The 19,062-nt window shown below is 36.7% G+C and overlaps 1 pseudogene; it reads right to left on the bottom strand.

Annotated features, from left to right (window-relative positions):
* Positions 1-7,326: 7,326 nt before the first annotated feature.
* On the bottom strand, positions 7,327-13,837 carry LOC113311814 (annotated as a pseudogene).
* Between the last annotated feature and the right edge of the window lie 5,225 nt (positions 13,838-19,062).

Below are 19,062 nucleotides of genomic sequence, written 5' to 3'. Positions count from 1 at the left end.
CTTTCGATTGTATCCACCATCAACCTCTCACTTCTTTGTACATCTTTGATTTTGTGTCGCCAGTTTTCCTTCTTGTTTGCACTTCCTTCGCAAGATTCTATCTCAGTTTCGTAACACCTCTTTCCTTCGACCCAATCTCCCTTTATGATTCCTACACCATTAGGGTGAGGGAATTTGATGCACTGGTGGAAAGTTGAAGCTACACTTAGAATCCCATGTAGCCAAGGTCGACCAATTAACGCATTGTAGGGTGATTCTACATCAACGACACAGAATGAGATTTCAGAAGATATTCCCTTCAATGGAATTCGCATAGTAACCTCCTCTTTAGGCTTGTTAACAATACCATTAAAACCATATATCTTATATGTTGATGATATAAGATCATCATCTCTTCCGCCCATGGTTTTATAAGTATGATAAAATAAGATGTTCACAGAGCTTCCAGTATCGACTAGAATTCTATTGATTTCCCATGAATCTTCAGCTTCATCATCCTCATCTTCTTTCGGTTTTGGATTAATTTCTAATTTTATTACCAATGGATTTTCATGCACCTCTTCTCCTTCGGGAATTTCTTCTGCAGTAAAAGAAATGATTTGTTTCTGCCATTCCTCTAGTGACGAGATTTTCGCAATATTCATAATTTCTCTTCCATCACTATCTCTTGCGAACACTCTACTCAAAACATTGTCATGAAAATCTTCAATTGTCTTATATGAATGTACGATAGAGTGAAAGAATAGATTTTTTGCTTTTGCGTCAACTTCTATGAAGAATGTTTCTTTTTTTTCATCGTATTCACTTTGTGATGTTCTGGTGGTGGTGGCAATGGTGGAGATTGCGGATGCCCTACCAGGAAGTCGTTTAGTTTTCCTTGATCTATCATTCTCAAAATAATTCTTTTTACATTTCTGCAATCATTTGTGGTATGTCCATGAAAATGATGATAAGAACAAAATTCATGACTTCTGTGGTTTGGAGGTGGTTCTGTTCCCATGTTACATGGTGTTGGTATATTTTCCATCAAGATTATAGCTTCCCATATCTTCTCCACACTTGCATTTAGAGGTGGCATCTTGATTTCTTCCCATATTACCTTGTGACTTCCTTGTTCTTTATTATAGTTTTGTCTTTGACCTCCATAAGTTTCTTGCGGTTGATCGAGTCTTTGAATCTTGTTATTTCCTCAACGATTGTAGAAATTTCTTTCTCTTTCATACTCTTCTTGATCTCGGGTCCCCATAGCTACCAGTTTCTGTTGATTGTTACTTGTCACCTTCTCTTGTTGTACTTGCGAAGTATTCTCCACCGTGTTTATTAGCTTGGTTAATAAGCTTGCATTCGGTCATTGTAATCGTATTCTTGACTCTGAAAATTCAGTCATTGTAATCGTATTCTTGACTCTGAAAATTTGGACATACAATAGGTTTGTTGCAAACATAGCATTGATAAATGATAATATGAGAGATATCTCATCTACACGGCCAGCCATTTCGCTACACATAGTTCTTCATCTTTTAGTCAAGTGTTTCAAACTTTCGCCAATACTTTGTTTTAATCCAAACACATCTTCTATACCAGGTCGTGAGGAATTATTACTTATATATGCCCCCAAGAATGTAGTCTGCAAATGATTGAAGGAGGTTATTGTATTCTTTGGTAAACCTTCAAACCATTTTAACGCTTCTCCTGTTAAGCTGGATGCGAAATATTTGTACAATACCGCATCATGATTTTCCCATTGTAACATGCACCTCACATAGGCTTTAATGTGTTGAATTGCACAACTTGTTCCATCAAAAATGCTGGTTAATGCGGTAAAATTGCATTTCAGTGGTATTCCTCCTAATTGTACTTCCCTTGTAAATGGAGTTTTCGCAGCTTCTTCTATTGCTTCATCCAATTGTCTTCTACCTACTTCTCCTCTGTTATTTAGCATTCCTCTCATTTCTTCTAATTCTTTCAAGATTTGTTTATTTACACCTGAATCTTGATCCATTGGTCTCTTTAGTTTTGCCTCTCTTCTTCTGTGTTCACGTCTATCTTCTCTCGCGAAATTTTGCATCTCTTCTTCATTATCCTCATCTCGTCTTCTTCTGTGATTCTCTTCCTCATCTCTATCTTGAATTCGCAAATGATGATGCCTTTCATTTTCCCCTCCATAACTTTGTTCATTTCTTATCAATTCAATTCGCTGTCTTTCAGCCATTCTATTTACTCTATCATACTCCTTATTGAGATTATCATTATTCCGGTTTTGTGTACGCCTTCTTTCTCGATTGTCATGATTGTTCTGGCGAATTTTCTCCTGAAGCTCTTGTTCTTCCATTTCCGCTCTCAATCTTTCACGTTCGCAGATTAAACGTGCTTGTTCAGCATAATGTCTTTCAATTTCTTCTTCAATTGTCTGTTGATTTCTTTGAGTTTCTCTCAAATGTAAAATTGTTCTTCCTTCCTCTTGATTTCCTTCGCCATCTTGGTTATTTTTTCCCTGATTTTGTCCGTTCTCTTGATTTCCTCCAATTTGCCCATCATCAAAAGTTTCATTTTGTGGAACGTAATGATCATCAGTTCTTTCTCTATTTTCGCGATATTCTTCATTAGGATTTGATATTTCTTCTTGAATATTGTTTCCAGCATTGATTGTGGGTGAATTTCGCCTCATTTATCTTCTAGTCGATCTTGAATATGATTTTTTAATACTTCTCGATATTCTATTCTGTAGTCTTATATTCCCCATCCTTAATTTATGATTTTGCCTTGTTAAATTTGCAAGTTCTTCTGCCTCAGCTCTTCTTTCTTCATGTATTCTTCGTCTCAATGTTTCTAACGCTCCAATTTCCTCATCTCCATGAATTATTCCTTCATCTGCTTCTTGATTTCTCTCTTCCTGTCTATAATTTCTGTTTTGTTGCCCTTCTTCTATTTCTTCTGTTGAATTTGATCACCAAGTGTGTATGCTCACCCTATCATAATCTGTATTCCTCTCTTGAACTAGTGTTTGTTGAATTGGCGGTTGAATTTGATTTTCTCTATTATTTCTCATTCTAGTAGATTCTCCCATTTCACTTCTTTCTCTTCCAGCAATTCTTTTGCTTCTTCTAATAGTAGTCGGTTGTTCGGATGTATTTCTTCTTTTAGCCATTTCTTCAATGTTAACAGTATTGCAAGAAATTATGAAAAATTCTTAATTAATCAATTTAAATTTTCACAAATCTCAATATCAATCTTTAGCTTTTTCTAGAATAATCTTCAACACCTCCCTGTTTCTAGCGCCATTATGTAGTTGAAGGAAATCCTACACTACACTCTTCATGTGATTTCATTATTGATCAACTCATTTTAGGTTTATATTCTTAATTTTATTAATTAATCTTTGGATGTTCTTACAAGAAAAGATAAAGAACTCAAGAACGATCTCTGCTCTAAACTTTCTCTCTCCTATTTACTTGTTTCTTCCTCCAAAAGCTCCCCCCTCTTTACAATTCGAACTACTATTTATAAGGAAATACATAGTGGACGACAGCTAATTTGTCCCTTATTTTCGGGTATGGTTTGCGACATTCTCGCAACCTTAAAATGTTAATTTCGCAAATTCTCTAATTTTCGCAGGATTATCATATCTTTCTCGTGATCTTAGCTGACGTCATTTATTTTATCATTTCTGAAATTGTTCTGCGACGCTGTTGTACTGTGTCACTGATAATTTCGCTGAAACATTATCATTGCGAGATTCTGATCCTACACTTAGGTAGTTGCGAGTCTGTGACTTCTCTTAGTCTTCTGAATTTGATGGTAACATGTTCTCGTGCTTGTAGTTATACATCTAATACAAATTTTACTTCTTGACTACTGTGAGCATGCTTGAAAGTTCATGTGACGGAAGCATATGAATCTAATGTTTTCGATTGGTGGGTTATGCTTATTGACTAATTTAGGGAATTGTTCATTGCCTCTTTAACTGCCACAAAGCACATTGGTCTAATGGGAAACAGAGCTGCTAACTTATATGTGCTTCCAAAATTTCCTGTCTTTAGATTTCTTAGCTAGTTAGTGTCTTTAGAAAATGAGATTGCAGTTTTGTGCTGCCCAATTTTGTGTGTCTGCAATTTGGCCGATCTCTTAAAACCGCCTGCAACATTTTCTGTTTTCTGCACGACTTTTATCTGCTTTCATATCTCTGCTCTCTCACCTTATAATGGAAATGCTGCAACTTACCACCTCTGACGACCAAGACTATCTTTGGTATTGAGATTCTTATCGTTTGGCATGAGACACAGAGACACGAATGCCTAGTTTAATCTAATCTTTTGGACCAAACCTATATGATTTGTTACACGTTCAAGTATAGGGTGTGCGAGATGTGGATAGTGTGGTTTCAGGCTTAGGTATTCATTGAATTTTTTGGGGTGTAGTGGATTGTCGAAGCATTTTGCCTGTAAATTTACTAAACTTTTACCGTAATTGTATGATAGTCATTGTCACACAAAACCTCTGCGATGGGTAATTATGTTCTGAAGAGAAGAACCGGAAACCACGCACCATTTGCTTGAAGGGACACATAGAATGCAGTGCTGCTTTTGTGCCTCACACCCTCTCTGGCTCTCTCTGCATTTAAAATTGCAGGCACAGAATTTTAGGCCAGACCTATCTGAACTTTAAATACTAATGTCATTCTGTGTATTTCAGAAACACTTATTCAGTCTAAAGTGTGTTACGAGCTTGCCATAGTAGAATGCCAACCCCGCCTTGACCCCGAAACACGTATTCAGATGTCAGATCAGACAAAGACATCAAGTTGGCCAAGTGCTCAAAATTTTGCTGTGTGGCCAAAAAGTCTGTCCCCAGATAAATTTGTTATGCGACTCCAAGATTCCCCCATAGCTCAAACTACATTGCCATTCTGTACAACAAATTGAGTGATTTAAAATGTGCCCAAAATCGGCCTTATGACACATAATTTGCTATATACTCGCAACCATAAAATTGCCCAGTGACCTGAAATTTACCTTTTGCCCAAAGTGCCCAGCCAATATTACACTTAAAATTGTAAAATGAGATTAGACTGCTTCCCGTGGTAGGGAAAATTAGGTATAGGACTAGAGGTGTAAAACGTGTCGGCCTGGCACACGAAATCGCGTGTTTCACGTGTCATGTTACGTGTTGTGTTGTGCCAACGATTTAAACGTGTTGTGCTGTACTTTACTAGTCAAAAGCTAGGCACAACACAACTCACGGGCACAGCACACGAATAAACGTGTCGTGCTGTGCCGTGCTGGCACACGTGTTATAAACAATTTGAAATCACTTAATGTATACATTAAGTCGGAAATTATCACAAGAATTTAATTAGAGAACATATCATTTGAAATTATTTCAAGTAAAATTAACAAATTTATTCAATAAAAAAGAAATAGTCCATTAAATATTAAATTGAATTATTGTCATGTAAATTAATGTTGTAGTTAAATATAGGTGACTACATTATAACAGCGATATTGAAATATATTTTCCAAATATTAAGGTATTATATGTGTTGTTATAAATAAGCCATCATAAAATATTAAAAACTAGATAGAATAGTGACTCTTTTGTGAAATGTACAAAAAATGTGATGTATTGTGCCTTTTTATATGGTGTATTTGTACATGTTATGACGTGCTTTCTTAACATGCTGGGCTGGGCCACGTGCTTATCCGTGCCGCGTGCTGCACGTCTCATTTAACTAAAGTGTTCTGCCGTGCTGGGTTAAGTCAGGTGCTGGGCTGGGCTGTGCTCGAATTTTAACGTGCTGGGCTGTGCTCGTGCTGGCACAGCCCAAATTACACCTCTATACAGGACCAAAAGCTTGAAATAAGAACAATTGAATGGGAGTTGCCCAGGAACAGTCGCAGGAGAATGGTATTCTACATTCCTACGTTGACATGAATGGATGAATAGTCAATTGTTTAGAACATAGATGGTCATATATCTTCTTAAATAATAAACCCTAGCTGCTGCTGCTGCTAATTTTCTATTTCTTCTTCCTCGGGTTGTTGAGATGCCCATTACAGGCATTGATGAAAGCGAATAAAACTATGAGGCGACAACCCCTTTTTAACAGTGCAATTTTTTGATCACACGATTCTTCGAAAACTTTGACTAATTCTCCCAACACTGAAGCATCTTGTCCTTGATTCTTCTTGTTCAACTCTTGTGTTTCTGGAGCAAAGAAGATCGTATTCTTCTTAGCTGCAGGTGCTGATAATTTCTTCTGGAACCCTTTCATCTCCGTCTCTCCTAACATAAAACAAGGAGACATCTCCATTCTTTGTGGTAGTCGGGGCAAATCAAAGTGCGGAAGAACTTTTATTTATAGATCATTTTGCGGTGACCACCATAAGTCCGGGCCACCGGGCCCTTCCTATGCCATAATAAAGAACGTGAGACTCTAAGTTCAATCGTTAAAGACTACACAGCACCTTGAACAAGGTTCCTCTGGGATTTGATTTGATCTGCTACCTAGCAGTAATAAGTTTAGAAAACAGCGCGATTAATTCAAGGCATTTAGTACATGCAGTTGGCCAATAAATGCGCCATATACAGGCTACAATCCTACATAGTTGCTAATCTTCCTATTGTACTGGAATGCCACAAATATGTTTTGGCTCACATCAGGGACTTTTTTTTTTCCTTTATTTGTTTTTGAAGGTTAAGAAAGAGACCAACAAACAAAAAACAAAAAAGAAGACTCACTTAACAAGTGCGTAGTACACAAAGGAGGAGTAATCAACCACTGATTAGACAGATGGTAGCTGCTAAGGAGTGAGCCATGGGCCTCCTTTTTGACAAAACCGAATTCTACAGAAACGAAAAGACTTGGCTATATGCTTTAGCTTTGTGACTCTTGGGTACCCATGGGTCATTCATTATGATTATATTCTCTCCAGTACCGACATCCCAGCAGCATCCATCTTTTATATCACTTCAGCAACTCAGCATTCCTGACTAACACCATGTTTGTTTACTCCTGACTCATCTGAGTCGTCTGGATCTGAATCATCTGGATCTGAGTGAAATCACCTGACTCATCTGGATCTGAGTCGATATGTTTGTTTTGAGTCAGATCTGACTCGGAAATAAGTGAGTCAGTGGTTTGGTCCCATGAGTCAGGGGTATTTTGTTACCTGACTCAAATGAGTCCGAGTCAGGGGTTATGTCTGAGTCAGAAGTCGAGTCAGATCTGACTCAAAATGGAAAACAAACGGTCTGACTGCTGACTCGGTCCGAGTCAGGGGTTGACTCAGATTCAGACGCCGAGTCAGCTGCAAACAAACAAGTTCAAGTAGAAGAACATTTTTGAGGTTTTTGCACATCCCAGAAGTTATCTTTCTTAAGATACTTAGCTCTCATGAGTTGACATCACAAACAATCTGGACTACCTAGGAATTTTCAAACAAGCTTTGCTATCATGGCTTTATTTAAGTGATGTAAAAGTTCTGCTTCGAATAACTCTATGCCTTTTGACTGGGACTCGATGAATTTCTCAAACTCCCGGTTCCTGGACAAAGCAACACTAACAGTATCACTATCACCACGTATTCGCATAAAGCACATATGTTATAATGGGACATACTGATAGGAAAGTTACACACTTACGCATAATGGACAGAAACTGCAATATGAACACATTTCCTAGTTAAAGTAAATATTCTTCATTCAGATAACAGTTACCAGTGGGGATTGTTGAATATACAGTTTAAGAGCTCTTATCTATGTTCCTTCTGGTTTGAGAACTCTACTGATTGGACAAGTTAAGAACTCTTACCTGACTTTAAGGTCTTTGGTACTTCCTGAATCTACAAAATTCAACTGCTTGCTCTTCTTGAAAACCTTTCTCTTTCTCCACCAACTCTTGACGAATCATCTCTATCTGAGCCTTGAAAAATTGTTCTTATTGATCCATCTATACAAAGATTACATCAGAATCATATAAGACGGCTATTGGAAAGAGTAAAAATAGGTAAAAGAAGCAAATCATAAATGCAGCCCTCGCAGTGCTAGTATTAGTCGCTGCTGATATGTTTTACTATTAAGTTCAATTAGGTGTATACTACAATAAATGGTTATGATGTTGGGATTTTCAACAAATTTCTAAACAGAGTCTTATTTCAACTCACCAAAAACGATCAATGAGAGAAAGAAGGAAACTACTTCTACAACCATGACCACAGTCAAAGGAAGTATAGCAAGATAAGCAAGACCAAGGAGAGCTCAGAGCTGAATTTAAAAGGCCGACTAAACAAATATAGTAATGAGGAAAAAAACATCCAGAAGCTAATGCTTTGGATCTTACCTCTTCCTTGTTTTGCTCATACTGCAATAATGTTCTTTCCAGCACAATGCCGTTCTGTTTCGCCGTCTTTGGTGACCTCTCACTCAACACCCAATTGTTTTTGCATTCCATTGACTTTTAGTGTCCTTGGTCTTAAGTCATGTCAGCAGCTGATTGTCTTCACTCATTTGCTCAATTGGGATTACTACCATCTCTTCATATGACCTCATTTCAAATTTCAGCTTTGACTTATCTGGTTAAGCACGTCGAAGCATGAAAAGAAAACATAGTTAGATGTGGATATTTAACTACCTTTAGAAGCGGTATAATTTAATAAAGGGAATCATTCTATATAAAAAAAAAGGCTTGGTGTTCAAAAGCAAGTGCAGTCCATGCTGTTCCCACTGTATTAGGCGCTTTAATGTGTCACAGAGATCATTGATTACAATGAGATGCAACATACAAGAATTCGGACTGGTGCAAAGATATAATGAAGGCCACTAATATAAAATTATAAAAAGCTATTGCACTACAAACTACAAAGATATATGGTACAATGGCCTTAGAACCTTAAGATATGAAGTGAACCTTTAGAATGGTGGTTGAAGCTATCCATATCTTCCTTGCTTGCTATGAAACCATACAATTTGCATTTTCCACCTTCACAGAATAGAGTTTCTGCAATGATCCCAAGCATCCCTGTCTCGTCCTTCCTTAATAAAATGATTGTGGAGTCTCTCATCTTCAACGTAGCTCGTCGTCGTTCCTTCAAAATTTGAGGAGACTCATCCCCCTGTGTCCTTGCGTTCCATAGGAATGCTGAGCCTTTAATGCATTATGTGCACTAAACAAACTAGCCCTGGATTACCCATGCCAGTCCACTGAAAATCCATTAAACAACACAAATAATATGAGATACATAGAAGAAGACGGGAACCAATGAATAATTTAAGGAACGAGTGGTAAATAACTGAACAGAGTAGAACAAAATCCAGAAACCCTTAATGGTCGTTAAGTAGGATATAAAGATGCATGATTAGTTATGATTCTTTAAAAAGGACAATAAGGCGGATATGTAAACTAGTTAACTATCTCCCCAGATTTAAGATGTCAAATCTATATTAAAAACTCAATCATACCTTCTCATTTTCGTCTTGATCTAGCAGAGTGTTCATAACCACCACAATATGAGGCCAAACAATTTCTTTATTAGGAACCGATTGATGGAGACCATGCCATTTACCATGTACCTCACAACTGGTACCTCAGAAGTTCCTTGCCAGCTTAGCTCCTCATCTAAGAGTTCCGCAAACTCTCGGGTAAGCTTCACCCCTCTTTGGTCCTTTGGTCTGAGCATGGACCATTAGTGGTTGGAATCCATTGAACCAGTCAATTTCTCCTGGTCTGTTTTGGCATGCTGGACAGTGCCACTGCTGCACAGATGAATTTGTTTCCTCAAGGAACTTCTTAAGCCACTTGTTCTTTTTGCGGGTCTCATGTCTCTTCTGGCTTTCATCTGAAACAGAACCATCAGAATAGATGTCATCATCTTCAATCATGTCACTATCTGAGATTGATTTGGTTACCCACAAGTAAATTGACACTTTCACTCAGAAATTTCATCAAGGCTTTACGTACAGTATTTTATAACATCAATTTTTATTAGAGATCATGCTAGTTGAGTGTGTCATACTGGGGAGACCTCAATATAAAAGAACGAATGATATTAAAACGGCAAAAGAGGTTCTGAAAACAACAAGGAACAAATGGAAATAAGCAAGGGGCTGACAAGTAACTCCTGCTTTTCATTGTTGCTAAAATTGTACTGACAGCAATTGAGTTCAAGATATACTCCAAGTATTTTGAATGAACAGAAGAAATTGCCAGCAAATAATTGCAACGAAATAAGTTAAGCACTTAGAGTCGACTTATGCATATCAAAGATTGACAGTAACCAATTGTAATATATCAGCAGTGGAACTTGTTCTTTTCGTGCAGCACATGCATGCGCACCAAAAAAAAAAAATCTACGGAACTCTAGCAAAAGTGAAGAACAGTTCATATAATAACTTGCACAGAACAGAATCTCAGCAAAGTTAATTACCCATATTCCTGGGTGACAACAAAGATAAAAGTCAAATTCTCGTGGGGTGGCAAATCATAGGTTCTACAACAGTGCCTGACATAAAAAGGGGCAGTTCACATTACGAAGTTCCCAAACCCAATCTGCGTAGCTGTTAGAAAGGTGCTCGCAGCAGGATATGATTTTATACAAAAAGGTTTCACTGGAAATATTGAATAGATTGTTGCTGTTCAAAAAGCTAAATACTAATATACCTGGTAAACTGCTGCTACGTACTCTTATCAGTTGTATTACGGTCTAGCAGGGAAGAGAGTCTGGTGCCACTTTTGTACAACAATAAAGGTGATATGTGGTGGATATCCTTCCTCGAGTGATTCATGAGCCTTGTAAATACTCTCTATATCATGAAGTAAGACTTTAGAAAATTGTCCCTCAGAGACACCATCTCTGTACAAAATTAGATAAACCTTATAGTCCTGAAACTAAAAGAAATAAAAAGCAAAAGTTGCAAAACCAAATCCTTTGCAGTATTATTGCTCACTTGTAAAAGTTACTTCTATGTTATTTCTGCCCATAAACTTCAAAGCTACCAGATGTTCACTGAAACACGGAGCAAAATCATTTGAGTATTTATTTGTTTTCCTATATCAAGAGGGTAACTACAAGGTACTAACAAAATCCAGTAAACATATTTACAACATTGGGAAAGATAAAAATTGATTACCAGCTCATGGCTCCATGAACAAGCTTTTTGCCAGCCTCCCGATGTGTATAACTCCTCAAGAGGATTGGAAACTGTGCCGGTTCATGACTACCATCAACGATGTATTCCAACTCTTTCTCCAGGTCCACGTCTTCTTGCAAACGCTGATGTTTCAGCTCTGCTTTCATCTCTTCGTGCAATTGGAATAGCCATTCTTTTTCTGCTTCGAATAACTCTATGCCTTTTGACTGGGACTCGACGAATGTATCATTCTCCTGGTTCCTGGACAAAGCAACACCAACAACATCACCAAGTATTCACATAATGAACATATAAAAAAAAAGGAGTTCAAAGTGCTGCTTTTTTAAAGTACATACTTTATAATGGGACATACTGATAGGAAAGTTACACACTTACACATGATGAGTAGAAACTGCAAAATGAAACAAGTTAGGCTGGAGAACTACTAGCTGTTCTCGTCGAGTACCCGATGTTCACGACAAGTGGGTGTATCAACGACATCCTATCAACTGTTTTTTTCTGCATTCTGCTTGCTCTTCTTGAGAAACTCTCTTTCTCCACCAACTCTTGAAGAATCATCTCTATCTGAGCATTGAAAATTTGTTCTTGTTGATCCATCTGTAAAGAGAATATACATCTGACTCGTATGAGACAGTTAATGAGAAAGAATAAAAAATAGGTGAAAGAAACAAATCATAAATGCAGACCTCACAATGCTGGTATCAATAGTTACTAATATGTTTTACTATTACGTGTATACTATGATTAGTATGGTAAACAGTTTTGAAGTTGGGATTTACAACAATTTCTAGAAAAGTATTATTTCAACTCTACAAAAACGATCACGAGTGAAAAAAGGAAACTATACAACCATGACCATAGTGAAATAAATAATAGCAGACAAGCAAGACTAATGAGAGCTGAATTTAGAAGGCCGACTATAATCAACCTAGTAACGAGGAAAATAGACAGCAGCTGGCAGCTAATGCTGTGGAACAGCAACTAGTTTTGGATCTTACCTCTTCATTGTTTTACTCATACTGCAATAATGTTCTTCCCCACACAATGCGGTTCTCTTTTCCGTGTTTGTAACCTCTCAAAACCCCAATTGTTTCTTCCATGGCCTTAGCATTCCGTTGATTTTTAGAGTCCTTAGTCATAAGCCTTATCAGCTGCTGATTGTCTTCACTCATTTGCTGGGATTACTACCATCTCTTCATATGACCTCATTTCAAATTTCAGCTTTGACTTATCCGGTTAAGCACGTTGAAGCATGAAAAAAAAAACATAGCCAGATGTTGGTCATTAACTTCCTTTAGAAGCAGTAATTCATTCCACATGAAAAATAAAGGCTGGATGTTAAAAAACAAGTGCATCCCATGCTGTTCTCACTATGTTAGGCCCTTTAATATCTGGCACAGATCATTGATTACCCTGAGGAGTAACCGACCTAATTTTGGAATAGCACAGAGATACAATATTGAATGCCCGATAATAAACTTATAAACAGGTCAGATGATTGCTCTATAAACTACAACAAAAAGATATATGGTTCGATGACTTTCAATAGAAAGAATACTGGAGCTTAAGATGTGAAGTGAACCTTTAGAATGGTTGTTCAAGCTATCCGTACCTTGCTTGCTATGAAACCATACAATTAGCATTTTCAACCTTCATAGAATAGAGTTCTGGGATGATCCCAAGCATCCCTGTCTCTTCCTTCCTTAATAAGATAATTGTGGAGTCTCTCAGCTTCAATGTTGCCCGTCGGTTAACTTCAAATATGAGAAGACTCATCCCCTGGTGCCCTTTCAGACCATGGGAATGCCGAGCCTCTAGGCACTATATGAGCTAAATTAATCATGTAGCTCTGGGTTAACCATGCCAGTCCACTGAAAATCCATTCAAAAACACATATTATATGAGATACATAGAAGAAGACAGGAACCCCATGAATAATATAAGGAACCTGTGGTAAATAACTAAACAGAGTAGAATAAAATCCAGAAACTCCTAATGATCGTTAAGTAGGATGTAAAGATGCATCATATGTTATGATTTTTTAAAAGGAGAACAAAGTGGATATGTAAAATAGTTAAGCATCCCCCCACTAGGAAGATGGTGAAAGCGAAACTAATTTTTTGATGACAAATCAACAGTAAAAACTCAATCATACCTTCTCATTTTCGCCTTGATCAAGCAGAGTGGTCATAACCACCACCGTGGGACGCGAAACAATTTCTTTATCAGGAACCGATTTATGGAGACCATGCCATTTACCATGTACCTCACCAACTGGTACTACAGAAGTTCATCTCCGGCTTAGCTCCTCATGTAAGAGTTCTGCAAACTCTCAGTGAAGCTTCACCCTCTTTGATCCTTTGGTCTTAGCATGGGCCATTAGTGGTTGAAATCCATTGAACCAGTCAATTTCACCTGGTCCATTTTGGCATGCTGGACAGTGCCACTGCCGCACAGATGAATTTGTTTCCCCAAGGCTCAATTTATATAAGATGTTAAAGAACCTCTTAAACCACTTGTTCTTTTTGCGGGTCTCATGTCTCTTCTGGCTTTCATCTGAAATGGAACCATCAGAATAGATATCATCATCTTCAATCATGTCTTCATCATCCCCACAGTCAATATCATCTTTGACATTCTCAGCTGCATTAGGCTGAGCTTGGACATCTCTTACACCCCACTGCCAACCATGTTATGGAGGAGGAGGAATGTTGGCTGGTAGTGCCATATAATTTTTCTCCCAACCTGTATTGAGAGATTAGCTTTATGTATTTCCTCTTCCACCTGGTATCACCCACAAAGCTGAAGCTGATTTAACTGGCCAGGCATCAATTCAATTTAAAAGTTGCCTCCATGTGAAGATCCACCTCAATAGAAGTGAAGGCTTGCTCCTTGTCAGCCATAATATACAAGCTGCTAATCCCTAATTGCAATTAGGGTATAAATCTACCAGTTGGCTTCCAGCTTGATTCACGCCTATAGATGTACCCTAAGGTGATACACATCTATTGCACTGCACAAGAACAGCCAAAATTTTACAAGAGTAATTAATTTTTCCAAGAAAGCAAGAATCAAACTCTATATAAAATCATAACCTAGAGTGAAAAGAAAGTTGCAGAAGATGAAAATGGAAATAAAAACTATCAAAACAAAAGACCCCAATTAGCTATTAAACAGTAATTACAGTAGTGGCACCTCAATTGTCTACACTGACATTTGATCAGAATAACAACACCCAAAACAAACAACATGAGTAGCATCAGAGAAGGAAAATTCAAAAAAAAAAAAAATGAAATCTGAAAAGAATCTAGACCCTAAATTTTGACAAAATAACATTCTGAAGCAGATCATTCACATTCATCAGCAAACAATGTAAAGGAAAAACGTGAAAGAAAAATGGAAAAAAATCAAAAACAAACAGGAGATGTAGAACTACATACATCATAGTGCTACTTGCACTTCCTCGATTAGACATTCCTTTCCAGGAAAAGAGATGAAGATTTTAAATGATTTTAGAGGAAGAACACACCATACAAGATTTTTGGTCTGAGAAATTCTAAAAGAGAGAGAGAAAGAGAATCAAGAGAGGTGGGTGCTGGGCAGTTGAAAAGGTTTGATGTGAAGGCCAAAAGTTTTTACTGCTTTACTCTATCTACGAAAAGACCAAAATAACCATAACCATTAAACTATTGAGTAGATGAGGAGGTTAAATCTCAAATGAGTAAATGATTGGGGGATTCAACTTTCTACGACGGATTTGTACAAGGTAAAATATCTGGATTTCACGTTTTTTTAGCCTTCTTAGTTCTCATTTTCACGTTCATTTTTCGACCCGCACTGCAAGTTTTTCTTTCTTTTTTTTTTGATCGGTTACCCTCACTACAAGTTTACACAGCCATTGTTGAAGTGCGCATCATCTAACAACACTCTCTCCGTACGTGACATATTTTAGATTGACATTTTATAGGTTTCGACTTTCGAAACAGAGTATTAAGGTTCTTGAATTTAACTATTGTTATTTTTCAGTTTTTCATTTAGAATTTTTTTTAATTTCTAAATTATATATATTAATATCAGTTCCAAGAAAATGTGATCGACAAAAACTGTGATTAGGAGTTTTTTGTTTATTTTTCGTGGTAAATTACTATAACTTGTTTGGAAACCGAAGATATAGGTGTTTTTGCTCTTTAGTCTCACAAGTCATAAGAAAAAACAATTTGCTTCATAAAAAGTTGTTTTTCTTTTTTTCTTTTGCTTCTGGATATTATTAAGCTGTAAAGTAATTTTATGAAGTGTTATTATCCAAGCATGTTACAAATAAAATATAGAATATTCAATCCAGTTTTTTAAAATACATTATTTGTGGATTTTAATATAGGAGACTCTTGAAAATTTTGTTCACAGTATAAAAAAAACATACTTTTTCTTTCAGTACCATCTAAAATGGTATTGGAAGAGAATTAACGAACAACATTGTTCCAGAGTTATCGGTGTCAAGCAAAATTTGCTTGGAAAACGTAACGAGCGAGTTCAGTAACCTGGAATTGAAGCAAAGAAGGAACAGAAATATGATTATTGCCATAATTTAGAGATTATTGCCATGAGTTCAGAAATTGCGCGAGTTCAGAAATCGCGTGAGTTCAGAAATATGATTATTGCCATAAGTTCCATAGATATTTCAGCTCCTTTAAGTGGCAACAAAACTTCTATTAACAAGCGAGTTCGATAACCTGCGTGTTTGGAAAACGTAATCGAACTACACTTTCATGTATGTTCTGTTACTTGTTCTTGACATATGGTAACCAAACGGGCCCAAATATACATAAAAGATTTCATTTTTTTGAAAGTTTGGAGTAATTAAATCAACATTATCTAAGTTTGAAGCATACCTGATAACCCAAATGCTCTAAGAAATCCATCATTTTCATCTTGAGATTGAGTTTGGGGAAGAATACAATCACCATCTAAGAAATAACTCATATCCGGATCATTGTGAAGATTAACAAATACTCTAGGAGAGGAAGGAGATGAAGATTCAGATGTGCTATCATCAATTGAATCATCACTTGAATACTCAAGATTAGTGAACTCAATTTATTTTTTTACTTTCCATGTTTTTCTTCTTCATCTTCTCTAACTTTACTCTCCCAATAATTCTACTTCTTTTTTTAAAATCTGATTTTTTTAATCTCAAATCTTTATTAAAAATCATTTCACTTATCACACTAACTAATATTAACACTAACTAATCATTACCCAAAAATAATCAGAAGGGTAATTTAGGTATTATAATAAATATCTAAATAAGGGGTGACCTAGATTTACTTCTAATGTGTTACCCAAAATAAAAGAATGTCCCCAAAAAGGATGGTCCCCAAAAAAATGATTCTATACAATGTGCCTCAGAGAACCTACAAAGATGATCCATAGGGAATGAAATTGGCATTGTTTCGTACTAGAGATTCAGCTTGAAGCTTCCTTTACTAACTTCTGGCGCCTGTATATAGGTAAGGTGTGGCTAAATAACACGCCAAATACGTGTCTGAGTTGATAAAAGATTGAGTATTCTTTTAAACTTGAAACAAGTATAAATTTTGGATTTAGCAATAGATTAACATTAAAAGGATTGTGGACAACTGGCCATTGTTGTGTCAAGTTTTTTTTTTTTCAAAAATTCTTTATAAATAGATTAAGAGGTTACATTGTTATCATGATCTACCCATTCTTGGAATTCTAGAGGTAGATCAGATTGGAACTCAAAATTAGCTTTCAAAATTCTAGCTTTTTTCCCCAGTTTATCAACTACTCCATTAGCACTCCTCCTAACTGAGACACAATTCCAATGAGTTAACTGACTTAACAAGAACTTAATATCTAAAATAAGGGATTGATTCATCCAATGAACATAGAAAGTTTGTCCATTGATAGAGTTTATTAAAACTTGACTATCTGATTCAAAGACCACTTTCCTAAGACCTTTATCAACTGCATAGTTAACTGCTGCAAGCATTGCTCTGCACTCCAGTTCTTCTACTTCAATTCCAAGAGTCATTCCTCCATTGAGATACCCTCCTTGAAATCCAAAGCAGGTGTCTGCAGAATGTGGATCTCTTTTGCCGTGTTTGTAACCTCTCACTCAACACCCCAATTGTTTCTTCCATGGCCTTTGGATTGGTTGATTTTTAACATCCTTAGTCATAAGCCATGTCAGCTGCTGATTGTGTTCACTCATTTAGTTCATTGGGATACTACCATCTCTTCATATGACCTCAATTCAAATTTCGGCTTTGACTAATCTGGTTAAGCACGTCGAAACATGAAAAAAAAAATAGCTAGATGTAGATATTTAACTATCTCTAGAAGCAGTAACTCAATATGTACCTAAAAGGAAACCGTTCTATAAGAACACTAAAGGCTAGATGTTCAAAAGAAAGTGCAGTTCATGCTGTTCTCGCTATGCTACGCGCTTTAATGTGTCGCGCAGATCATTGATTACAATGGTTAAACCAACATTTTATGATGACAAATCAACAGTACAAACTCAATCATACCTTCTCATTTTCGTCTTGATCAAGCAGAGTGTTCATAACCACCACCGCAGGACGCCAAAGAATTTCTTTATCAGGAACCGATTAATGAAGACCATGCCATTTACCATGTACCTCACCAAACAGAAGTTCCTTTCCGGCTTAGCTCCTCATGTAACAGAGTTCCGCAAACTTTCAGTGAAGCTTCACCCTCTTTGATGATAACAAACTCCGTCCCTTGGAATGGTGATACACACCTATTACACAGCACCAGAAATAAGATTATGTAATTTTTCCAAAACCTATTATGTAAGATCAAAACCTAGAGATAAAAAGAACCCCAATTAGCTATTAAACAGCAATTACAGAACTCGGACCTCAATTATCTACAATGACATTTGATCAGAATGACAAAAACCCCAAAATTGAAATCCGAGAAGCAACCAATTACAATAAAACATCCAAAAAGTAAGAAAAATGAGCAGCCGTATTAAACAGAGAAGAAAAATTCAAAAAATATGAAATCTGAAAATAATCTAGACCCAAAGTTTGACAATAACATCCTGAAGTACTCATTCATGCATCAACAAACAATTTAAAGGAAAAACTAAAAAAAAAATCAAAAATAAACAAACAGAAGAAATAAAACTACATACATCGTAGCAACATGAAGTGATTTGTGCCTTAACAAGACACTTCGCACGACCTCTCAAACACCACTACCACCACCTCTTCCTCTTCCACCCTCAAATGCCACCACCAGCACCACTATGACGACCTCCAGTACTTCCACCGTCTCTCATACTAGTACCACTAGCACTTTGCAGCCTCTATTAGACATTATTTTCAGAAGAAAATTCTGGAGGAATGAAAGAAAACGCCACAGAAGATTTTTTTTTGTCTGAGAAATGAGAAGAAAGAGGAAAGAGAGATGGGGGTAGATGAAAAAGGTTATTCGAAGGCCAGGTTTTTACGGGAAAGAGAAATTGCTTTACTCTTTCTACAAAAAGACCAAAATAGCCATTATGTCTCATACTTATCTTTGGCCCAGGTGGCTAGAGAGGTAGAGACTAGAGAGTGAGCTACATTCGTGTCTTTGGTTGAAAAGAAAAAAAAATGCAAGCTACAAAACTAGAAATAAAAAGAAAATATCCTTAAATAAAAAAGGATCCGTCCATCGATTGTCTTCAAAATTTTCTTTGTTGAACCGGTCAATCAGAGATTTAACTTGCATCGCTTTCCACGATAAAATGAGTAATTTGTTGTTCTTTGGCTTTCTTCAAAACTGCACAGGTGGCTCTGGTATCTGCTTCCTCTAGAGAGTAGATTTCAAAGGTGATAACAGCACGAAAAAAAGGTTTTTAGTAGAGTCAAATGAGACATGATCAAA

This window comes from Papaver somniferum, chromosome 9 (genome assembly GCF_003573695.1).
Source record: "Papaver somniferum cultivar HN1 chromosome 9, ASM357369v1, whole genome shotgun sequence".
NCBI lineage: Eukaryota > Viridiplantae > Streptophyta > Magnoliopsida > Ranunculales > Papaveraceae > Papaver > Papaver somniferum.
Note: the sequence above shows the minus strand (reverse complement) of the source record. Positions and strands in the feature narration are given on the sequence as shown.